Below are 26,339 nucleotides of genomic sequence, written 5' to 3' on the forward strand. Positions count from 1 at the left end.
GGAGATTCTTTGTGCCTGGACTGAAGCTATTTTACTTTTGAGGCATATCTATAGTTCTTACCATAATGCCCAAGCCTATACCAGTAGGTGACTGTGATACATTTGTGAGATTATAAGGCACCAACATTTGCTTTTTTTTGTCATCTCCACAAGACTCATACAGCAGGATGTTTCTGTCTGTGTTCATAACTGGCAGTCTTGGAATCCTGAAATTCTAAGCTTATTTTCATGGGACATCTAGATAACCCTGCAGTCGCAGTGATGAGGAGGGCTTATCTGGTCCAGCACTGGAGAGAATAATTTGCATTTCAAAAGATTACATCCTCATGTGCAAGGTTGAGGAATGTTCTGGATGCAGATGGGTTAAGCAACATAGGGAGATGGCAAGTGTTGGTTTCAGTGCTGTTTCCAATTAAGTTTGATAAAGAATTGTATACAAAAGCAACAGTCAAGGGTAATGGGGAGCTGCTTTAGAAGAAAAAAACAGATGTGGAAGACAGATTTATGCTCCAGGTGATTGGTATAATAAGCTTCAGGAAATAATGCACGAGACAGCAGAGCATTTTAAACAATGTTCTGTGCATAATTTTTCTGTGTTTTTTATACGTGGGCTTCATCATTCTGTGGAACATCTGACATGCTCCAGTTGTGAATGTACCTGCAGCCATTCTGGGAGAGAAGATGTGGCTGAACTGAGACACTTAAGCATTAGCATATGATGTATACCGAAATAAGGAATGCATTTCTTACCCTGTTAGGGCTTTTCTATTTGGACGGAACTTAGAGGCCAACTTGAAAATCCAAGGAAATATGTTTTAAAGATATTTTGCACCTCATATTGTTAATTTCTCTCCAAGTTCCCCTAAAAAAAAAGCATGAAACAAATTATACCAGAATGATTTTATGCGTAGTTCCCAAAGTTTACAAGAACTGCTGGTTGAGAGCCTACTTCCCCCTGCACTTGGTTTGGAGGATCTCTGTCTTCTGTTCCTGGTGTGCTGAAAGGTATTCCTATCATATACCTCTGCTGTGCTAAAAGCCATCCAATAGGGCAGGACTGGACAGATACAATAGGGCAGTTGGGGTTATTTAATTGGCAATGAGCCAAAGGCTTTTTGCTAGACATTGTCTACACAGTTATTCCTTTTCACTATGTTTTTACAGTTGTGTCCCCATGACACGTCCTCCACATGGAGTGTTCAGAATCTTCTGAGCAATCTGGTGTTTCCTTTTCCTGTTGCAGGACTAGAGCTCTGGTATTGCTGCACTTTGGGATACATTATAAGAGGACCTGACTGCAGCCTACAGCCTCTACAGTCACTCTGAAACTTCCAAGGTTCCTCTCTCACAATCCCATTAGTCATTTTTTCCATGAAAGCCCTCACACCACTTTCAATGGGGTAAAGAAATAGTTTAAATTTGGTGACTGTAAATACACTGCTTGAGATGGATTTGACAGCTTACTACACTCTGGCATCAGCTCTCTGAACTAAAGCCCTGCTAGGGAATTTCACATCGGTTTTGTCAGTATTTAGGGAATTAATCTACCATTGGAGAAGAGACTGATGATACAGATAATTTGCTTTGGGAGGACTTTTTATGCTTTAGTGTCCTTTTTTCTGAACCTGTGAGATAAACAGATGGGTAGACAGCTGCCATGACACATTGCTGAGGTGAGCAGCAGCAAAAACTCAGGATAACAAAATGTTCTCTCATGAAGATCTACATAGAGCTCACCTCAAACCTGCAGAGCAACATGAAATCTTCCCAAGCAGTTCAGAAGCACACATCTCTCAGTGTATGAGAAATCACTCAATCTGATGGCAAAATGCCAAAACATTTAATGCAGAAAGTGTAGTAGATATGTGGCTTAATTTCAAGATAGTAGTGCCATCACATTTCTTATCAATCCCCAGTCCAGTTTTAGCAACTTGGGCTACTTTTAACAGAGGAAAAAACAAGACATTAGAACTTCTTCAATGTAAATAGTACTGTGAGTCCTCCTTGATAAGGATGGCAGCAGGCAGTCTTCCAGGAAAATACACTAAAAAAAATAATTAACTTATTCATTACTTCCCATCAGCAAGCAGATGTTTTGCCCCTTCATCTAAAGCAGGGCTTCAGAAAAGATAACAGTTACTTTGGAGGACACATACCATAACCATGTCCCCCTTCCTCCTTCTTTCCCTGAGTTTTTACTTTTGTGCATGATATCATATGGTATGGAATACCCCTTTGGCCAGTATGAGTCAGCTGTCTGCTCCCAGCTGCTTGTAACCCCAGCCCTGCTCGCTGAGGGAGGCAGTGTCAGGGGGAGGAAAACCTCAATGCTGTGTAAGCACTGTTCAGCCACTGCCAAAACATTGTGTTTTGGTGTGTTATCCACATGGTTGTGGGGGGTTTTTCCCACTTTAGGAATACAAGAAGTTGTGGCAACATGAAGTAATACTGTTGATACAGCTTGGTGTCATGATCAGACTTGCTGAGGGTGCACTCAATCCCACTGGCACCAAGAAAGACCCTAAGGGTGCCAGTTCCAACACGTACCCCTGAGGAGCGGCACTCGTCACTGCTCTCCACTTGGACATCGCACTGCTGACCACAACTCTGAGTGCCACCATCCAGACAGTTCTTCATCCATGGAGTGGTCCATCCATCAAATCCATATCTCTCCAGTTTAGAGACAAGGATGTCATGTGGGACAGTGTCAAATGTTTTGCACGAGTACAAGTAGATGTCAGTCACTCTTCCCTCATCCACTACCTCTGTATCTATCACAGAAGGCCACCAAATTTCTCAGGCACAATTTGCCCTTAGAGAAGCCATGTTTGCTATCACTTATCACTTCTCTATTTTTCCACATGCCTTACAATAGTTTCCAGGAGGATCTGATCCATGATCTTGCCAGGCATAGACATGAGACTGGCTGATTTGTAGCTCTGTGCTTGTGGAAGATATCTTGCTGCTGAAATGTTGCAATTAAAAAACGCAGAGAAAATACTGTTTAGAGAGACTCTGACACACCTTTCATGTATTATAAAAATTAATCCACAACCCCGCTTCATAAAATTGGTTTGCCCTCTGCCCAAACAGGATATTGTTGTTTCAAGTTTGAGTAGATGAAACAAAAAGATAGTGCCAAGAAAGTGATCTATTTGCTGATAAAGACAAAAGGCTGGGTAGGATGTACCATGTGATAGGAAATTCTTACCATAAAGCTGGTCAGTTTGAGAAAGTAAGAGAGCAGCAAAGTGTTGCTGTAGAAGGAAAAAAGGAAAGCAGGTAAGGACAGATAAGAGCACTTTGTGACTATTGCTTTGGTTCAGGCAGAGAACTTCTTAGAGAACAGAAGGAGAACGTGATTCTATATAAATCCTGCAATCTAGCTGGACTTTTTACCACTTACACCACGTGGAAACTGCTGTGGTATTTTTCAGAGTATAATGTGGAAAAATAAATGAAAGATATTAACTTAGCATAAGACCACTTACTTATAATGAAATCTATTATATCGAAAGATAAATAGCTACCAGCTGACACATCTGGGGAAGTGGGTAGTCAAGTCCACTTTGAGCTCTATGGTACAGCTTCTTGCATAGAAGGGAAGTCTTGGCTCTTAGTCAATATTTCTTTTTCAGAGTCAGCAGAAGCTGTCTTCATCTTTTCTTCCTTTGCCTAAATTGGTCATGTCTGCCCAAACCTCAACCTGCAGTGTGTCTGACTGCAAAATCTTCTTAATGTGGGTGGATTGTGGGAATATTCTTAAGGCTAGATTCTCATTCTTGTTGAAATCAATGCTTTTGATTTGGCAATAAATTATATCCTGGTTATGACCTCGTCCTTTTAGCAGCTCTCTCAAGTCTATTTTGGTTCTGTTTCATTTCAGGAGTTTACTGAATCTGAATGTTCTTAGGCTCTGTGGAAATTTATCTGCAGTTAAAGTTACAAACTCCATTGTCAGCATAATCCAAAATCTAATGTCTGCTTTTAGAGCAGGTTCCCCTCATAGTCTAGTCTTGGCTGTAAATTAACATGTAAAGAGGCAGGTGGCATCTGATTATGACTTCCAAAGAGCAGAGACTGCTCTTGTACATAGATTAATCCACTCTACAGGGATTGAAGAACTATTGGATGACGGCTGGAATGCACAAAGATTAAGAACCTACCAATTTCATATGCTGTGATCTTCCTGCACATTCAAACACAGAATAGACCTGTTAATTGATAATAGTATGTGTGATATCTGAACTGAGAGTAACCTGGGTTGCACATACCTGAATATTCATGTCCTCATGTAAATTTCAAATAGCTGAAATATAGTCATACTGGTTTTCCTGTGGGATGTAGTGGCAGAGCAGCACAATACACATGGAGAATCAGTTTAAACTTACTGTTGATCTTAAGATAACTCAGCTTAAAATGCCAGCTGCATCATTACAACACTGTTGAGTGAGACACATCATATCTGGCTGGACCAGGCTCAGCATGATTCTTTAGTATTTTGTTGTTCTGAGGTTTTTAACTATATATTTTAGGTGTCTTTCTTTCTATTCCAGGATTTTGTCCTTCTTGAGATCCTCATCCTCCTTAATAATTTAATGATGCCTTATTAATCATAGAATGGTTTGGGTTGGAAAGGACCTTAAAGAAGATATTCCAAAGCTCTTGCCATGGGTAGGGACACCTCCCACTAGACCAGGTTACTCAATGCCCCATCCAACCTGGCTTTGAATGCTGACAGTGATGGGACATCCACAATTTCTCTGGACAACCTGTTCCGTTGCCTCACCACCCTCATTTTGCTATTTGACTCTGCTGCGTCTCTGGGTTTTTTGCAGTTAGCAGAAAGAACAGAATCACATATGTAACACAGTTTTACAAATCACTTTGCAAGAGAATGGAAATGGAGGTTATTTTACCCTACTTGATGGAAATAGAGATTTATTGTTTTTCCCTAAATGCCCTTTTATTGAGGCTGCATTATAATTAAATCACTTTGCTATCATCTCCTCATGTTATGCTTTCTCAGTTTTTGTGGCTAATATTTTTAAAACTCTAAATTATGCATACATTTCTCAAATGTCAAAAATACATGCTTATCTCAAACCTTGTCTTGAAATTTCTAGTCTTCTTTGCAACACTTGACTTTTTTTCTCTGAATTCCCTTCAAATTACTAACAATCTTGTGACAACAATGCACCAAAGTAGTTCCTGACTCCACTATTTTGGCTGTATGACTTTGGGAGGAAGGGTTATCAAGAGTAAACTATGCAGGAACATGTTTAAAATCCAATGGGATGGGGTGTTTTTTTACTGGTTTCCACTTTTTCCATACTGATCACATGGGACTCTGCCCAGTCAGACTGAAGTCTGATTGAAGCAGTTAGAAAGTGCCTGTATCTTTATTCATACTGGCTGGCCACCCACAAATCCTCAAAAAAATTCTTTAAACTTCATCCACCGTTTTTATTGTCTTGAGTCCAACAAACAGAATGATCTGGATATTAGTCACAGATGTCTGTGCTACTTCATACTGAGTGTGGGCATTACCCAGATGATGTGTGTACATGAGCTTTTTGGACTTCCATAGTCCAAAGGGGGAGGGGGAAACAACACACCAACACACATGTATATATATAAAAGTTCTCTTGTGAGTGAGCTCATCCTCCAGTATTTTTTGATGATGGGCTTTGGAATGATTTAGTGAGGCAGTTATATTTAGGTATATTTAACTTTTTGTGGGCATGCAGGCAAATATTTGCTATAGCTCTATTTCACCTTTCACATACTATAGTATATTAAACCACAAAACCACACTGGCATAGTTAAAGGGTGGATATTTAACATTATGCTCTTCTTGGAATAGATGTGTTTGAGGAGGGATGGGGGGGGTGGTTTTGTGTGTGCTTTTTTGGTTTGTATGTTTTGGGTCATTTCCCTGCAACTATGCATGCCTAGTAGCAAGTTCTTTTCAACATTAAAATCTTGTCACTGGTGACACTGCAACTCAGGGATTCAATTGCAGTGGACAAAATTACAAAATGTCATCCTAATTTTATGGTGGCTTTGAAGGTGGCAATGCATCAAGACATTTGCTCATTCAACATAGGAACTTAATGCAAAAAATATTAAAATAATTTGTTTATTTGCAAAAAGATTTGATGTGAATACTGTTCATATTGAACTTTTATGAACAGTCTGAAAAAAATTCAAATTCAATACCAGTAACCTACTTTAAAGCTACTCAGTTAATACCAATTGGTACCAGTCTTAATCTGTATTTGTAGTTGCCTTAGAGGTTGCTTTATTGAAGAAACCAGCATGGAACAAAGTATTTGCTCCTTAGGTTGCTATTGCATTAAAATTTGTGTCTTTGACTCCTGTTTCTTGAGTTAAGTGTCATTGCTTAACAGGGAAATCCAAGAGAGAAGAAACACTCATGTTTAGTAAAAGAGACCTTATTAGCCAGCAATGTTTTCTGTAAAACTTTTGTTTTCACCTCAGAAACACTACTAGACACAGCTCACTTAGTTTTACTTTTGCACCATTTACAGCTTTCATTCTTGTGACAGATTCTTACATCATTTCTGCTGCTGTCTTCTGGCACCCTCACTCTCATCAAATAATTTCCTTGTCAAACTCTCATGACCCTTAAAATACAGCAGTACCTATTGATACCATCCTAGTGTTCTCTTGGAGTCACAGACTCCTGCTGATCTCATCAAAACTTATTTTCTTTGCCAGGAAACTCATCAAACAATAAACTCAAACTCAGGAGGCAGAGATAAAGAAATTTATTCTATACTTTATGCTGATTTTCTATATAGATTGTTTTTGTGTAATAAAAACCGTAGGTCATGGAGGTAAGTTTGTACTTTCCTGGACTTACCTTTAACCTGGAATTAATTTGACTGTGCATGTACTTTTATAGTTCCACTAATAACTATTCTAAATCTCTGAGTGTCTCAGGAACACAGTGCATGCTGAAAGTTTCAGTTAAATAATGAAAAAACATGAAACTTCTCTAATGTATCTTCAGTGTTGTAAAACTTAATAATACAGAAAAGTTTCCTTTGAAATTACTTTATTAGAACTGAATCCTTGCTAATAGCACAGGAGGCTAAAGGCTTATTCTTCTTACATCTCTAAAAACTCCAGTAATACAACAAACCATGAAGCTAGACATGACACTGAATACTGTGCTATCACAGAGCTCTCTACATCATATCTTCCAAACTGCTAAAAGTACCTTACTCCCTAAACTATATTGCATTCCTAACCTTGTATTTTGAACAATACTGAAGGCTTCGTGCAAATGTCTTGGAAGTACATTTTAAGAGATGATGCAGGCAAACTGTGTGTTAAAGTGCATAATATGTATTACACTTCCATCGTTTATTTGTATTTTTATGACTAAATTACCTTTAAAAAATCTGTAGCTTCATTCGTACTGAATGTTACCCAGTCACATCAACTACATCTTGTGCCAAACTGGCATATGACTGCGAGAACATTTCATAACCTCATTGCCAATCTATGATTTATGTCACAGAATCATTCTACATTAGACCTTATTTTGCCATGCACAAGAGATCTTGTAAGAAGGATATTTATGAACTGAGTGCAAAGGAATGACTTTTTCTTGCAATAATAACAGGTAGTAGGTGCTGTGTTAATGTGTCATGTTCATGCTTCTGTTTAGAAACCTTATGTTCCTCTGTACAGTCCCTACTTATTTACTTTCTTCTGCATTTACAGTAATTTCTTCAGTAAAACTAAGCTAGCTGTGCTACACCAAACTACACCTTGAATCATAGCATGATTCACAGCGTGGAAATCTAAATGTGCTATTGGGTATAATCCAACATAGCTCAACATGCTCTGAGGGTATCTGTGGAGTGTGCTGGGTACTTACAGCACCCAGTCTTCAGGATGTGTGAGCGTCACACACTGTGTACCCATATGTATTTTGGAGCTTGAAATAAATCAGTAATTGAAAAACATGGCTGGACTGGATTGGTGAAAAGTTATGGTGAGGTGAAGTAGGTCTGGTATCTGTTGCTGCTGATTATGATCTGACATGTTTAGACTTTGCTTGTCCTCTCTTTCTCCCATCTAAGTTTGAAGAATAAAGCAACTGGTAGAAAATAGTGACTAGAAGAAACTATAATCTCAGGTTCATCTAATAGAGGATTGACCCTGTGCCCTATGTTCTACAATATATTTCATAAATCTTTGGAGAGTACAAAAAGCAAATCTTTTCTCCCTATTCCCTCATCGTTAATTAATCCTGAAGATTTGAGAAGCTTCCTTACTGTTCCCATAGTATTTGCTTGTTCTGTTTCATCTTTACACTGACTCAGCTTCTGGCTTTTAGTCAGGCAGCAAAAGTCGTCATTGATGGAGAATGAAGATCTCCATCTCTTCTGGATTCACATGACCTGGGCAAGCATGTTGGACAGCAAGTAGATAACCCACACAGGATCCTTTAACAATTTTTCCTGGAGCCTACAAAAAAAAAAAAAAAAAAAAAAAAAAAAAAAAAAAAAAAAAAAAAAGAGGTCAAGAAGGTGGGAAAGAAACCTTTCAGGATTGAAAGGTCTCCCCCCAGAAATAATCATCTTTCAAAAGGATGGTACTGGGAGATCATTTAGTTATGACTGTCAGGATTAATCTCCAAATCTTCACGAAGTTTCCTATTATGAATAGGCTTTAAAGTGCACTAATTCCAATTTGAACTATGCTGGAATGGGAAAAATTTACTGCTATGTGAGCAAAATCTGATGAACTGAGAAACTGGACCTGAGCACTGAGCTTGTAACTCAGTTGTTCTCAAGATTTTTCATCTTGCAGACGAGCTCATTTTTCTAGTTCTTCAAACCCCATGCAATGTATGATTGCTTCCATCTGTTTATGAGGTTAAATTTCTGAACTATAAGTGTGGAAGGAGAAATTCAGTTATGCATGCTGCTAGCTGAATAGCTCTGCTTAAAAGAGAAAAATGTTTTGGTAAAACTTTTATTTTCTCAAGTTGTATTCACTGTAAATCACTTACTGTATTAATTTCTAACTGTGACATACTTAAATTACAATATAAAGCTACATCTCTCTTTCTATGTTTTCATAATGTGTCATGTCCTCAGAAATGCCAATGGAATTGTGCCTTTCTGTGCAGAGTCATCTAGGCATCAGTCTTTATGACAGTTGCTATGACTCGTGAGCATTTCTCTCTTACTGAGGAATGTAGCTTAAAGTCCTGAGATTTAAGATTTGTGTTACTTGGGACACTTACTTCTCAAAAAATTAGTGTTACACGTTTGTCAATTTTCTCTGAATGACCTAACCTAAAAATATAACTCCCCCTATTTATTACAATTATTGAAGAAGTTGAGATTTTGATTATAAAATTGGAGTCAGTGACAAAAATAATTTTGAACCATTAAATATAAAGTATTTAACTATAAGGCTGTTAATGAGGTGTTGAAATATTTCAAGAGGTACAGTTGCACTTTGGTTGCAGAAGAAAGTGTTTTGCATCCTTATAGTTCCTTTTCAGAAGGAACTTGTCTTCATATGCATTCTTAAGTAGTTTTTCTAGTTGATCTCCATTAGGAACCCTGTTTCAGTAACAGAACTCCGTGTCAGACTTACCCATAATGATTTGCAGATCTTCCCTTAAATCCTTTGGAATTAGGATTTTCTTCCCTTGTTCCTTGAAGTTCATCTAGGAAGCATGTGAATATGGGAAATATACCCAAGAAGGTAGTACTGACTAAAGTGAACAGGTCTTTAACTTCACCTCTTCAGGTTGATAAAATGTACAGTTTACTCAAACTGTTTTAATTACAAGGGCCATTATGTTCCAGGAACATCTTCTCTCCAAAAAGATGAGTTTGTGAGAAGGCTAGTTCTTTCTGACTGCAAGATGGGAAAAAGATTTTAAAGATCACTTTGGTCCTTCGAAATTATACCTAATGGGCTTTGTGGGTTACCCAGTGTCTTGGGGTGACCCACTACACCCAGATATGCAGAACAGTATATTTCAGTGTTTCCATTTGTGCTCTACTTTGAACCCCCCTTTAGATTAGCATAATAACTTTGTGCTAGCTCTTTTAAGTTCTTAACTTTTGTTTTTAGGTGTCTTCTAGGTACTTATGTCAGTCACAATACTTACTATCTGGAATTGTAAGGAAGGAAAAGGAATATAATATCTCCTTAACATACAAAGGAAACCAAGTCAGTGAGAATTTACTGTAATATCTTCTTTAAAACTAAGCTGGCATGAAATAGAAAGAGTGAGTTCACTGAAAACAGGATGCCTATGAGCCTAGCAAAGACAATTAAAACATTGATCTTGGTTAGACAGACAAGAGTTCATGTCTACTGTACAAATACAGCCAGTTTTTAATGCAAAATTGGATATATCAAAGACAAGAGTGACTACAAAAAAAACCCACTGTGAAAATCAGTGGATATGAAAGTGTTTGATATACCTAATCTTGATATATATTTGTGTGTTTATGTTACTAAAAATATGAAAGAAACAGCTTGAAATGAAAACACCATGTAAAAGAGGACAATACATGTCCTTGACATACTTATCACTTTGAACACCTGGAAGTTTTGCTTGAAAAATTTCTGTGATGTCTGGAAAGCATTCCAGATGCCTGCCTCTCTCTCAGAAAAGCTGATTTTAAACTCTCCTTTCCCCAATATCTAAACTAGTCTTACAAATCTAGTATGGGGTAAAGGACGTGAAAGTTGGAGTAATATCAAACATTGATAATTTTGTATTTTTCTTCTTTGACTAATCAGATGAAAAAATAAGGTTATCCAAAATTCTTGTCTTGGCTATGTATATCTCATTTGTCTTATGTTACCTTTAAATCTCAGTTTGTCATGGGAAGCAGAATAAAACTGTTTCAGTTTTTCACTTTGATATGTCATCTGCTGAATCTTCAGGTCTGATTCAGACCAGGTTTAGGTGAGCACAATTGCTGGAGTCCTCAGATCTTAACAGAGCATATACTCCTTTTTTTCCTTCCCTTCATTTTTACCAGTTCCTTACTTCTTTTCAAAAATACATAGCTGGTATATTTTTCCCTTATATGTTACTGCTCTTTGATCTTCCCCACAGATATTTGCTGTGTATAGTTTGTCACTCTTTGTCAGGTATCTTTTCATCATCATGTTCTTTCAAGTGACTTGAAACATATAATTTTTTCATTTCTTACCCACTTTCATGGCAGGATGCAGTTTCCTTGTTCCTTTGGCATTTATAAAAATCTAATTAGTAAATCAGGTAACGATTTTTTAAAAAGGGTTTTGCAAGCAATGCTGAGTTACACTGTATGTTCATGTTCATTTTGTGTGGAATCTGGATTGTTTTATCAGCATAAACTTTTGTTCCAAAGACCAAATTCCACAGTTATCTAATTAGTTCAGTGGGGAGGTTCCTTGCAACTTTAAAATTTGTTTATACATAAACCCTAATTGGAGTTTCTTTCGTAAATGATGGAGTATGGGAATAAAAAATAGTTTTTTGTATTTATCTTAGGTTTCCATTGCCTTTAGTCTCACTCCTATAATGAGAAGGAAACTACATATAATGCTATTATTTACCCTGGTATGTTTTGTTTCTTTAGTCCCTTGCAATTTGAGATCTCTTCTATCTGAGGAAAAATCATTGTTTCTCAAATATTACACACACTCAAAGCTTACTGTTGTGTTTATCATGGTTTTGCTCAAGTTAAACATGTGGTCTTCAAAAAAATATCAAAACAGTCTTTATCACTGCCAGTTTTGCCACTTTTAGAAGGACTAGCAGCTGGGAAACTGAACAATCATGGTAGTCAGACTAAGAAAAGTAGGGAATGTGAGAGAGAGGAAAAAAACCTCTTACTAAGCTAAATTTGGAGAAATATACTCTATTTTAAAATACCATGCAAGAACCAAATAGTGCCAATGAAAATATCAAGAATGGAAAGAGGAAGAAAGCATCAGCAAGGGATGAATAGAATATTTATTCTGCAAAAGGGGAAGCAGAAACCCTCCAAGATGAAAGCTGTATGTGATCTTGCTTTCTACTCAGTCAGCAGTGCCTTTTTAGTGAAAAGTACCATAGTGGTAATTACAATTAATTAAATAAAATCTTTAATGCTAATCTTTAAAGAAAGATTAGCAAACCACTCCAATGTCTAATCAAGATCAATAAAGGCTAAGCTCCCACCTGCCCCTAACAAAACCAACCAAAACTTCCCTTGAGAAGGGTTGTTTCAGAACTCCCTTACTGAGGTTTCTTCTTTTTCCAGATTCCTAATATATCTACATTATCAGGTTAGTGCAAATCCAAAGCTTTTTTTGAGGCAAATCTCCTAGTCATTCCTGTTTACTGTGTTTTAATAGCAGGCTCTAGGAGCATGTGGATGAAACTAAACTGCACCACATGGAGCACACCTAATACATCTAGCCCAGGGTACTCAACTACTTCAAAGAAACACAGCCTCTGAAATGCATATAGTGTAGATCTCACTTCCTCAGCTGTTTCCCTCTACGGGTTTACTTTCATTGGACGCTACTTACCAATGTAGGCATAAGCACTGTGGCCCAAGACCATACGAAACAGACCACAAGATCATGTACACGCTGGTACAGCAAGCGTTGCATGAAAGGCTCCATGAATAACTGTCTTGGCTTAAAGGCATTTTTGAAAAAATGGAAAAAGTCTTGCCAGGATATAAAATTTTATAGGAACAGAATCAAAGCATGTCTCTCTCTAGTTTTTTCATGGTATTAGCTGTTAAAAGCAACTAATAAGGAAGCTTTAAAAATAAAACTATTGGGGTGAAACAACTTAAATTTCCATTTTAGAAAAGTGCGGATGAAAATTGTGGTCTTTGAGTTCTTTTTCCCTTTTTTTTCCACTAACAGTCTCAATGCATCTTGGTTGCGTAGTCTTCTTTTTTTTTTCAAAACCAAATTGTTTAAGCCCAGTTCTTTCTTCAAACTGCTTTCTCTTTGAGGTCAGTTTGTCAGATTAGTGAGATATACTCAGAATTGCATACATCTGTCTTGTCTTTAAATTTTAGCTGGTTGCTGCCAGTTTAGAAATACTAGTCTTGGAGCGTTGAAGGCGAGTGAAAGCTGCTGAGAGTATTCCATGAGAGCTCAAAGCCTTTTAGGCCCTGAGAAACTTAGTGTAAGAGACAATATCATAAGAAATCTCCCTTAATTATGGCTGCTGTTCATGGAGAGTGAAATACTGAGCTAGCAAAATGATGTGCAGAACTGTTGAACTTTACTCTTAGTCATTAGCAGTTGCACATCAGATATTTCATTTCATCTCATGGAGATATTACTAGTGTTTTATTTTCCTTATATGTTCTGTGGTCAGGTTATTGTAGAAACCACCAAATCCTCTGGTTTTAATTTAAATGTTGAAGGGTTTTGAGTTTTTTTGAGTTTTGTTAAAAAAGAAAAATTAAGAAATATATAGCTCAGCATAAGCTGAGATATATGCAATGTGGTTGCACTGGTACATAACATATGGTTGTTATCTCCCAACCTGATTGGTGTTCATGTTGCAGATATGTCTTTTTTCATATTTATAAAAGAAATGAGCATATGCCCTGATCCTCTTAACAAAATTAAGTTACTGCACTGTCGCAATACAATCCTATCCTATTCCTGGATGGAAACCACCTTTGAAAAACTTGCTGCAGATATTAATGCCCTCCTTATTCTCATCACAGCATCCTTATAATTACCATTGCAATTTTAATACTTGCTGGAAATAGGGAAAAGAGAGGGAGAAGGAAGAAAAGCCAGGTGATTTTCTCCCAGCATTATCTAGCTCTGTGCTCTGTGGATTAGGTGCTGCCCTTCATATAGGAGGAGAGTGGAGGAAGTCTTCCCCTGGAAAGTGTAATGAATTCCCTAGAGGGGATGAACAATTTTATTTCCCCTGCAGAAAGAGGCATGAGGAATTACCTTCGCCACACATCTGTAGAGAGTCAAGCCATCTCATCTGGGAGAGAGCAACAGGAAGACTTCTCAGCACCAGCCCAGATGCTGGAGTGACCAAACACATTCCTGCCACTGCAACCTCATCCACAGCTCATTACACAGTGTGTGTGTTTTCCTGATAAAATAAGGAAACTCAACTCTTCTCTGTCCAGGAGATCTAAGCTTTACTGTATTCAAATTGTCAGAAATATAAATTAGGAAAAAGTTTGTTCGTAAAAAAGTTAAGTGTTCTTGATTTTTAGTAAGTTAGGAAGTAGACAAAATAGACACTCAACTAAAATGCTTATGAATATTGTAAATTTCAGCTTTTACTTCTGTCTCTCCAAGGGGGAAACAGAAACAGGTGTAAGGTTGTCAGAAATGTTGGGTTTTCTTGGATTTGTAATTGAATATTCTGTACAAGGAGAGTCATAAGAAAACATGACATAAGAATGATGGTACTGTACAACAAGGTCAGACCCAATATTCTGTGTCTTACAGTGCCCAGGAGCAGATTCCTAATAGTGGCAAGTCATGAAAAATTATAAGAAAAAGACCACCTCACCGGGAGGATTTCCCTGGTAGCTCTTGTCTTCAGTCCCCCAGTTTCCTCAAAAATGCTTTTTGTAGAGACATTTAAATTGTGTTTAAATGCATATCTTTGCACACTGGAGGCTTTTAACATCTTTGATATTATTAAAATATTAGTAATATTTTAGTATATTGATAAGATATACTATTCACATGTTAGTCACATATTAAGTACTTAACATATTAAGATTATTAAATTTTTACAATTTTACATCTGTAATATCAGTAAAGTGTTATGCTGTGTAGTTCTCTCCCACAAAATTATCTTTATGGTTACTATCTGCACCCTTAGAATGTCTAAAGACAAATTTCTTTCTTCTAATGATCATGCCAGCTGCTTTAAGTCAGGGTAGCTAAGGTTAATGATACTAAATAAAATGATACCAGGAAGGAATCTGTCTGAAGTAAGCCAATAATTCCCTGTTGTTTGGCAAGTCTGAATTTATTTTGAGCAAATGGTGATTTCTACAAGAAAACAATGCTAATTATATTTGTCTCCCAAGTATTTTCTCAGGAAACAGATAAACAGCCTTTCTTGGTTTGTTTTAAGAACAAATACATTACCACTATAAGTATTTTCTTATTGACTCCAAAGATGAAACAGGTTACTAATTGAAGGAAAAGTGATACAGAAAGAATAAATTTTTAGGGTATTTTGCAAAAGAAAAAATAAAGGCACAGTTTGCACAAACTTTATAGATTCTGTAGAAATGTTAAACAGAGTGCACGTATCCAAATAGAAAAAACAGAGCACTGTGTTTCTCCAGCACAGTGTTTCACCAACTACAAATTTACAATAATTTACATTATTACAATGAGAAAGAATAAGCTCCTGGAGGTTATTGAATGCTCTCATGCATCCAGCCACACAAAGAAGATTAGGAAGTGGATCAACAGCTTTTATGTTCTTAGATTCCATTTTAGATAGGTAGACAAATATAAGATAATTGATAGTAATGACAAATACAGATACACCACAAAACCAGTATCAGTAGAGGGAGAGAGGAAACAGCCTCAAGTTCCTCCAGGGGCAGAACTTGAATTGCTTGAATATTAGGGAAAATTTCTTATCTGAGAAGTTTCTCAGCCATTGGAACTGGCTACTCAGGGCAGTGGTGGAGTCACCATTCCTGGAACTGTTCAAAAGGTACATGGATGTGGCACTTAGGGATATGGTTTAGTGGGGAACAGAGTGGTGCTGGGTTAATGGTAGAAATCAGTGATATTAAAGGGTGTTTCCAGCCTTAATGATTCTAAGGTCCTAGGTCTGAAAATTCTCATGTAAGTTATGCTGAGCAGACATGGCCATTGAGAGACTGGCATTCCACAGGTCTGACAGCAATTAAGAAGGATGAATCCAAACTGCACAAGTCTGGAACAATGGGACCGCATCCCCAACTACTTTAAATTGAAGTATCCCCCCCGAGTTTAGTGCAACTATTTTGATCCTATCACAAGAACCTTAACAGCAATAAAATGTGACTTTTCAAATAAATGTACTTCAACATCCTTCAAAGAAATTAATATATATGAGATTTAAGGAAAGAATTGTCTTCACTGAGAGATGAAGAATATTGAAGAACCTAACTGCATACTGTCTACTCATACTCAATATTTAATGACACTACCCTTAAAATTTATCATATGCAAGTATGCATTCTCTTTTATCAGTGCTTGTCAATTCTATGGAAATAAAATGTACAACCTGCTCCCAGGAGATCACTTTTAATTAATCTTGTAATCACAATACCTTTGTACAGAATTTAAAAATGGAGTGCAGTTAATGTATCTTCATGCTTTTGCTTGAAATTTGTGGTCTTTAAAAGAAAAATTGTCTTCACAGGGTCTTGATTTAAAACCTAATAATTGCTTGAAAGACATCCCCAAAATAGAAGATACAGTCTTCACAACAGGAAATGTAAAATATAGTTCAGCAATACACAGATTTCCGAGTTTCTTGCCAAGTTATGACAGATATACTGATCGATTACTAAAAGGTAGAAGCAAGGCCAAAATCTGGATAGCATATTCCAGTGAAACCAGAACTACTTATTCTTTGACTAGCTCTTGAAACCTGCTTTGACTTCAGTTTATATCATTGTGCAACACTGTCAACCAAATAGCTTTGCAATGTCTTGCTGAACTTTAGTGTTAGTTGTCTAGAAACATGAAGTGGTAGATTGTGACAGAATTCATTTCCATGGGACCTGCAGTAATTTTACTTTTACAGATTTTGTCATCAATTTGCCAACACAAGAAAAGGTGTGTTCATCAACTAGCATGTCCACTAACAGGTACACTTGAGACCTAATTTGGGGAAAGTTTCATTGTCCTTAGAAAATTTAATTGCATACATCTTTGTTGTTCCTAAAATGTTTCCCTCTACTAAAGTAGAGTAGCCTGAAAGGATTTAATATGAATATTAACAAAAAAAAGTTTTTTTAAATACTGAAACAAATTTCTACCAATATTTTAAAGTTGAAAAAAAGTAAGATTTGTTTGGAGCAATGGCTAACAGTTCATGTTAGGGAAAATGTAACCAACCCTGACAAACACTCTTGAAATAGCCTACTATATTATAAACAAAATCCTTCTTTTGATCATTCAGACCTGAATGTTAATGATCAAAAATCCCAAAGCAGGAAATAGAACAAACAGTTCTAAAAATAGGTAATCTGCCTGAGTATTATCATCTACTCATTTGAGGAGTCACTGCATTCTTTTAATCCATGTTTATCTTCATTTGGCATATTATTTTGGTGTTTGGGACTGCCTCAGAAGCAACCTCAGATTTGAGTTTATCTTCTGTGGAAAAATTATAATCTTTGCATAAAAACCAAAAGGGCTTTAACTTTCTTTTTATCTTCTAATGGCTTAATTATAATCTTCATTAACACATCACTGAGAACAAGAATGTGTATAAATACACACAAGGCTAAGGGCTTCTTTAAAGAATGATCTTAATGTTTCTGTCTACATTATTAAGTAAAGTTCTTGACAATTAGAATTCAGTGTTCCAAACTGCAGAAAGGTAATTAGCAAATTCCAAATAAATTGTTTATTTAGAATAAGTGTTTATTTGGTATTTTTTTTATTAAAAAACCCAACATTGTTTCTCATACTGATACACATAGATATTATTACTTCTCCTGGTGATTTTGATGAGGATTTTTTCAAGCAGTACCAATTATATCCTGTTCATAAGGTCTCGACAGGGAAGAATTGTGCATATTGATGTAGTCTTAACATATTCAAATTAATTTCATTTTGCTGAAATGGTCACTTGTAAATTTATTTCAGCTGGGAAATTGTAAAGAGCCTTTTTCAGACTTCCTCATGCAACACATTTATACTGCAATCCAGTGCACTGGGGCTTAGCAAGGATATGGTCATGTCCCTGAACAGGGCTAGTGCATGAAATCCTTGCTTCTCCCATGCCTGGTCCTCAGCCATTCTGTTATGCCAGGCTGCGTGTGCCTAATGGATGCTTCTCTTTCCCTTCACTTGCTCCCTCTTGTGTTTTATAATGATTTAATCAAATCCAAAATGTCATAAAATGTGTTGACAGGAACAAAATTATGTACTTGATACCCATGAAATATGAAAGTATGGAATACCTCATGAAATCAGCTGATTCCACTGTGAAACCAAAGCAAACATAGCAAGTTTGAAAATACTTTTTAAAATAGAGCTGTGTGTCTGTCTTGCAGTACTTTCAGGTGTATTTGAACAAAACAGGGTGGTTTTTTTCCTATTCTTCAGGTATTAGAGGAAATATATCAGGTTTAAATGTGTTCTTTAGGAAAAAAGGAAGATGTTAGCGAAAGCTTTCATGTTTTTCTGTAAGGCATATGGCAACTCCTATTTTTTAAGAGAAGAGTAAAACCTCATGTGCTCTTTTTTTTTTTTTTAACACATTACTTTCTCAGCAGGATTGTTTTTAAGCATGAAAACAGCTTAGGTCTGTCCACAAACCCTGATGATACTGTTTCACAGAAGTTACTTGAATTTTGCATTCAGTAAACCATAGCTATATTATGTTAATAATGTCCTATAAACCAACTGCAAGATTTGGACAAATTCTTATTGCTTTCTGTAGGGATTTGACTGAGCAAGAACTAAATTATGGAAGAGCCTACCACCATGTGTAGTTCAAAGTCTAAAAAAGACCATCAGATCTTCAGACAAATAAAGTGTCTGAAAATATGCACATCTGCATTATATTAATGTCTGTGTACTGCTGCAACAGAAATTGCTTGGCTACTTTGAATTCTTCTTAGTTTTTTAATTGTTTTGCTAATTCATTTTATATAGGATCATGGAAATAACATATTATTAGCTTCTCTTTCCACAATATGTCATGGAGTGTACTCAGCTTACACTAGTATGACAAAAATATTTTATGTTTGGCAATAAATAATATTATATATGTGTGATTTTTTCCTACATTGTTATTATTTTATAATTATTTTGTAAATAAAATATAATCATAATAAGAAAATAATATTATAATTCTTCAACTAACGTTACCTAAACAAAAATTAGAGTTGTTTGAATAGCAGAGCTTTGAGACATATGGTTTTCTGAGTCACAGAGGTGCCAAGAAAAAAGACCACCTTTGTGTTTGGTTTAAGCTTAGAATAGCAAGGAGATAAATTCTATCATTTCCATATAGTCAGTCTGACTGCAGTGGAAGTGCTATTAACTGGTCTTATTAGTGAATTACCTTGTTTCTCATTAGTACTCCATTCCTCTCCTTACTTTTACAGTTCTATTTATTGTTCAAGATCAAACATAATTATCAAAATTTCAGACTTAAATGTTCTGATTTCACATATTCTTTCTATGCTACCACTGTAAACTTTTATTATGCAGCTTTGAATAAGTATTCAAGCTCTCATTTTTCCCCTCCTTTCTGAAGATGTGCATAGCAGGAAAAGATATTTAAGAGACCATCTGCCCTCAGTTTTCTTAGACAGTAAAAGCACAGACATTGTCTATAATGGTCTTTTCTCTTTTTCAGCTATTGATCAAACACTAGAATATTTGAAATAAGTTTTCTTTTTGAAACTGTTTCACATAGCAGACCATGTTCTAATAATTTCATACCTTTTAAATATGTCCCCACTTATAAATTTTTTAATCTGTCTTATTTCTTGTGACTAGCTTCTGCAGAAAAGAAAAACCACCTTATTTAATTAAAATCAAAGGTTTATGATGGAACATTAAGTGAATTTATCTGAAGAAAAATAATTATTTAAAAATTAAAATTCTGTCTTGAAATGTTTGTTTACTTTTTTGGAACAGTGTGTTTCAAATTTTCATCACTTTTTTTTGGCATTATAAAACCAAACAGTTTTAGTAAATTTTAACTGCAAGGAAACTAAAGGATTTTTGTTTTATTTTTATTCTCATAAACATTAATTTTAATTTTGCGCAATTTGTGCAATTGCATCATTGCAAATAAAATGTGTCCCTTCACAGCTTGTAAGTTTTTCACTAAATTCCAAACTGAAATCTTGCAGGGAAATAGTATAAATCACACTTCACAGTAGAGTTAAAGTTATGGATTCAGAACTGAGAGTAGCCAAATGTAGTTAAAAATAATCCTGAAAAGTTATTTACCTCTGGGGCTGTGCTTCTGGCTGTTCCGAGTTTACCAGCACATGTGCTGTTTCCTTTTATGGGCTTCAAAGACCTCAAAGACCTCCGTCTTTGAAGATGCAGAGGTTAGGCTGGTAAGTCATTGCACTTAAGGTTGTCTACCTCCACTGTCCATGTACATGAAAGCTACTGGGAAAAATTTCAAACCCACTTCCATTTGAGCCTGCATAATTTTGCAACTAACTTTTAAAGTTAATACTGTAATTTTAAGGCTGAAAACTGCATATATAAAATTATATGTATGACAACGAAGACCACATTTGGCAAATTTAGCAGATTTTAGCCAAAGTTCCACATGCTGAGGAGCTAAATCTTGATAAATTAGCTCCAGATATGGCCATATTAGTGAGAGCTGGAGACAGCCTTACAGGGCTGGCTTTTCTTTGACTTTAGAAATGCCCTTGAAAAGACTCAATTGAGCTAATGAAGGCATTATATAAACAGTTAAAAGCAGTTGTTGGAGGCTGGTAAAAACTCATGTATCAGCAGTTAGTAATTAAGAAGCTTTTGTGTCTCCTTTCAGAATAAATATCCTGTCCCAGTTGTGGCAGGCCTGCTGAATGCAGACTTTCTGGTCAGTAAATGTCCAGATATTGTTTTGTGTATAAAAACATCTGCAGTGTCTTACCTCTGCATCTCTTTAGGTCGCTCTGAAAGCCAGCCAAAGGCCAAAGTTTCCAGTCAATAACCTGACCAGTAACTGTAAAATCTTTTACTCAGACCAGTAATTAATAAAGAGAGTTGACAGCTGAAGGGGTCATCAGAGTGTAAGTGATATATGGCTGACCCACCTGGTAAGACGAATAAACGTAGCAACAGAACTACTTTCTGTCTTGAAAGAAAGTGTAAAAAAAAAATTGTGCATGTTGATTACTATTATGAGTCATACTGACTTAAATAAAATAAATACTGAGTAAGTTATTTCACCTAAATATGAAACCAGTGGCCAAAGATGGGGGTTTTCATGTGTTTATTAGTAGAATTTGTTATGTGAATAGCTAATATTTATTACTAATAAATACACTAATTAAAGCCATACTAGTAATTTCCATTAGCTTACCCTCAAACTTCCACAGAGCTGTCCGTCTGGTTTTAATCAAAACCAAATGGTAATCCAAGTTCTCAGGCTGGAACAGCTAAGAGGAAGTCATTCAGAGAAGGCAGAAGAAAGTAGAAAAGATAAACAGACAATATTCACTAAATTTGTATAGAGCAAAGGATGTAGATGCTGTGGGTTACTCTGGAGACATGATTCAGGCACCCTGTCAAACTGGAACGAAGTAGTTACAAGTGTTTTATGTCAGCAAAATACTAATATGATCAAGATGGAGTCTGTCCTTTTGCTTTTGCAGGGCTGGATTTGTGTGACTCTGGAGGATTCTCAAAAGAGGTAAAGCAACATATTCCACTGCCTGCAGTATGACTGTATTTAAACTGTAGCATTTGTTTTCTCAGATCCAGCTTACTCTCTTGAGTAGGAACACGATTTTAGCGTATGCGTTTAAATGGAATCTGTCTAACTGTATATTTGCTTGACAGAATAGTATTAGACCTTTTGTCACTGTGATGTGTTAATTGAGTTTAGACCATTTTTCTCACTACTTGATGTCAAAGGCCAGGTGTTTCAGAAATGTTCTCATGTTGTTCTGGATAAGTGTTACCTTTGCATGAGCATTAGAGATGCATAAAGTATTTTTTTAAAGGAAAAATCCAGGTGGGAGAGGTTTAAAAGCATTTTTACATTATGTAGCTGTAGTACAGATTTTCTTCTTTGGCAGAAATAGCTCAGCAGTGTATAAAGCTAACTGCCTTGAAACACTCAGTCTTGTCTTTTTCTTTTCCCTCCATTTCTGTGCTCTCTCCCTGGCGCAGGCAGGCAGGCTCGCTGTCTCTCTCTCCCTCTCTCTCTCTCAAAGGCAGGAAATACTTTTCAGGCAATCTGGGCCTGGTTGTTGAGGCCCCTTTCACAAAACATCAGTCTGAATTTAGTAGACAGAAGTCACTGGGAAAAGCTTGACAGGCTCGTGCTTAGCTAAGGCTCCCTCCAGCTGCAGAGGGTGTTTTTGTTAGAATCACACATTGAGCAAAACTGCTTAGAATAGAGCAATGATCTCAGTAGCGAAATCTGAACTTTTATGCTAGCAGGAGCTAGCTGGGACTGGGCTCTTTTGTTTGTTTGTTTGCTTCTTCATTTTCTTGTTTGGGTTTTTTTTTTCTTCTTCTATTGACCACAGATTTTAGGGAGGTCATGTCTGCATTCCTGATTCTCTTCATCTAGGTAAGGCTGTCTTGGAATCTTTCTGTACTTTAAACTACCAAAAATTTTTTTAAAAAAAAGAAAAAGAGAAAAAAAAAGAGAGAAAAAACTCAGAAAAAAAACAAGCAGTATCCAGCTCTGGAGTGTTCTGCGTTCAGGATCTCAGCACTAGAACTCAAGGTAAAAACATTAATAATCTTTAAAAATATACATTTAGTTGTAAACTGTGAAAACTCTGTTTATCAAAATATGCCAGACCTATAAAAAAAAATTCATGTTTATTTTTCTTCATCTTTTAAATATATGCTTGAAATGCTGCACTTTATTTGCATTCTTGTATAAATTGAGCTGTATGGTCTTGCTTGCATATTTTTTATTGTACATTCAATAGGAAAGTTAGATGTGTGATCAGTTTGTTTTTTCAGCTCATTTAACAACAGGGAGGGCATTTAGGGCTATGTTTTTTTCTCTCTCCTTACCTTCCCTTCCCTCCACTCCAGCGGTAATGATGATGAGGACTGTTTTAGGTAGATAAATCAGTTATGCCTCTGCTGGGCTTGGTCTCTAGCCTTTTCTCAGTCCTAGGTGAAATTTGTAGTAGAAGTGACAATATGGTCTTAAAGATGTAGACTCTAAATCTGAAATTCTGGAGTTTATTTGTTGGCTTTAGCTAAATTAGGTTATTTTTAGTAACATATGATTAAATACACAGATTGCTCTGTGCTGTGCTAGCATTTAGAAGAGGTAAAGTAAGATTCAGTAAATGTCAGCTGACTATCATTTTCGGGAGGATGTATGGATTTACTCTGTTTTTCCTTAACCTAGTAAACATGTAACTAATAAAAATAACAAGAATCTGCTGTTAAGGAGTTTAGGGAGATAATCAGGATAGTATCTTTCAGTGATATGTGAATGCATGCATATTTTATGTAAAATTGTAATTTAATTATTAAATTTTTATGGATATGAGAAGCATTTTTCATGTCAATCTATGCAGCATTCTTTGTCTCTCTAAAAATTGTTGCTTATAAGTAACCTGAAAAATTCTTTCTTTCTTCCTTTATTTCTTATGTTCATCAGTAGGGCTCCGTATAGTTATTGGCCAGATAGGTAACAAAATAGAAGTCATCCGTTCATGTATTTCAAGAATCTTTTAACTGTGCTTTTACCAATTTTCAAAATGATTGGTGTGTAAGGAAATGACTTTGTGGTGTGAAAGGACATGAAGGAGCAGTAGATATTCCAGAATGGGGTCAAATATCTCCTCTGCAATAGACTGAGAATTGTACACTTTACTGCCATTTGCAGGAAGAAAGCTCAGCGTGGTCAGAATTGGCGCTGGGTTGGGAATGGAATGCATCTGAACTGGACAGGGAACAACCAGTAGGCAGTAAATTGTTCCTGAGTACATTCTGGGGTGAATTTTAACATCACAATCACTTATTTGCTTATGGACAAGTCTTCTCCAGTTAGCTGTTCTGGTCTAGGAGAGCTGTGGTATGTAAGTGTTGGGACCGAGAAGTTGAGAGGAATTTGACTTGACTGAATCTTTTCGTCACTCACGTGAAATTTGTGCTGGAACATTGATGTCTCAAAGGATTTAGCTTTAGTGGCTTTTACTGCACTGTGTTCCCATAGTTGCTGCTGCAAGTATATGTGCACGTATTTCATATTAGTGACTACTCCAGTTAAACAGAAGAAAGTATTCCCTATCAAGCAGTTCTCTTCTGCAGCACCACTTCTGGGTTCTAAAGCACATAATGACCTCATCTGACCTCACTTGCAGATGAAAATACTTGACACCTGAGGCAGTTGAACTACTGAATGGACAACAGAATAGAACCCAGAAAGTATTTTCTCATTAAACTCTGAAGTTTCTTGTAGAATATAAGAAAATATAGCACTGATAGATGCCTGTGTTTTTGATTTAGAAGATTTAAATAAAAGTCCTGGAGAGAAATTACTGTTCAGCTTCTGGTTCTACTTAGCTTAACTTCTCTGTTATGCTAACCTTGTTTTGCTTTTTTAAGATATGATTTCTCAAGAAAAAGGATTCACAGAAAACTTACAGTCTAAAAAACCTCTGAAAATTATTTTATAGATATATAGCAATAATAAACATGGAAAATGAGCATCTAGAGTTTTTTGAACTTGCTCTGTTCCCTCAGAAATGTTAACATTCTTTATTTGAAACAAGAAAATAGCCAGGTAGTTGTATCAAATGACTCCCTTGAAGGAAGACATTAATTTATGTCTGCAGACTTGAGAAAAAATTATGCAAATGGTTACATCCATGTAATAGGAATTATTCAAATAGCTTTTCTTCACCATAAATTTTTGTGCCTGCGAACTTATTTTCTTTTGAACCTTGTACCTGTTGACCTTGATGCAAAATTCAGTAATCAGAGCCCTGGAAAAAAAAGTTTGTATATTTAGGCCTAATTCACAAAGACCTTTGTAACACAAAGCAATCCCTCCTAAAAGAAAATTAAAAGTGAAGACAACAGCTTGGCTGTGCAGTTTTTAAAGAGGCAAGGCTTGTAGTAATTCTTTTAAATTGGTGATCTTAAAATCAATTTTAAAATTATACTTTAAAAATTATAGATGGAACAATCAGAGGATTCCTTTTTTGCTTTTTCATAAGTCTCAGAATTTACTTAACTTTTATTTTTCTTGATTGTCAGTAGTATCAAGGCACATTTTATATGATAGTTTTCTGCTGTTCTTAACATGAATTTTTTTGCTGGAATGTACCTTCTTTGTTGTAAAGCTTCCCTGATGAGGTCAGTAGCAGAAGGAGGAAGGGAATTTACAAATTGTTTTCTCTTTTCTCAAAAAGAAGATATATTTTAAAGTATTGTCCTTTTTTCTTTTATTCATCTGGTTCCATTTTCTATTGTTTGTTTGTCAGCAGAAAAAAAATAAAGTATGGGGGTTTGTTGGTGTTCTGCTCTTTTTACAAAAGAAAAAGCAAAAAGACAAAACCAGAGTAACACATGGGACAGAGCAATTGAAATAGCATATCCAGAAGTGTTAGATCTTGATTTCCTTCCTATTAGGAGAGAGCCTTTGGAGGTCTCTGATTCAACAAGTTATTCAAAGTGGGGTCAACTAGAGAAAGTTGCTCAGGTCCTTGTCCATTAGGGCTTTAAATGTGTCATCCAAAGATGATGATCACTGTGAATTCTTGGTAAGGACTTTAAGACTGGCTGGATACACAGGGGTTTTTTAATATATGTGTGTATACATATGTGTATATGCATGTATGCATATGCGTATATATGCATAAATTGTACCCCAACCCAAAATTATATAGAATTTTCACATGTAAATCCTACATATACTGTATGTGAACGTTATTTTATTGCAATAGCTACAATAGTTAGGGAATTTCAATATGTTTTATATCATATTTCACCATTGATATTTGTTGATGCTTTCAGGTACTTTCAGTATACTTATTTAAGAACAGTCTGTTGGTAGACAATTTCAGATCCACTATTACCATAGCTGGCAGATTCTCTTTGATGAGAAAAATCACTCCTGTTGAAATTAGTAATGCCCAGAGTTTTATCTCTGGCATATTGTACGTCAGTCACTGAACCCAAATGCAAAGGCCTGCCTTAGGCTGTGTGTATCATCAAAACCAATTTCACTTGTATGATGTACTCTTTATTTCCAGCCTTCACTTTCATCTAGGCTCTTCTTTTTCTTACAGTGGTTGGTGGTACTTCCGGTTGTTTATTCCATTGTACCCTGTTCCAAAATCTATTAGCTTCAGATGAAATGCCCTTGAACTTTAGGAAATTTTGTAAACAATTCT

At 36.1% G+C, this 26,339-nt stretch overlaps 1 protein-coding gene across 4 annotated transcripts in view; it reads left to right on the forward strand.

Moving 5' to 3' along the window:
- Positions 1-26,339, forward strand: part of DLC1 (DLC1 Rho GTPase activating protein) — a 263,297-nt gene that overhangs the window by 21,749 nt on the left and 215,209 nt on the right. The window contains exon 1 of one of the 4 annotated variants that reach the window (XM_069014035.1): positions 22,383-22,537. The exons of 2 other annotated variants lie outside the window; for them this stretch is intronic. The gene's annotated coding sequence lies outside the window, so the exon portion shown is untranslated. Of the gene's footprint in view, positions 1-22,382; positions 22,697-26,339 lie in introns of those variants that run through there. One more of the 4 variants, XM_069014031.1, reaches the window with a different exon arrangement.

This window comes from Aphelocoma coerulescens, chromosome 4 (assembly GCF_041296385.1).
Source record: "Aphelocoma coerulescens isolate FSJ_1873_10779 chromosome 4, UR_Acoe_1.0, whole genome shotgun sequence".
NCBI classification, from domain to species: Eukaryota; Metazoa; Chordata; class Aves; order Passeriformes; family Corvidae; genus Aphelocoma; species Aphelocoma coerulescens.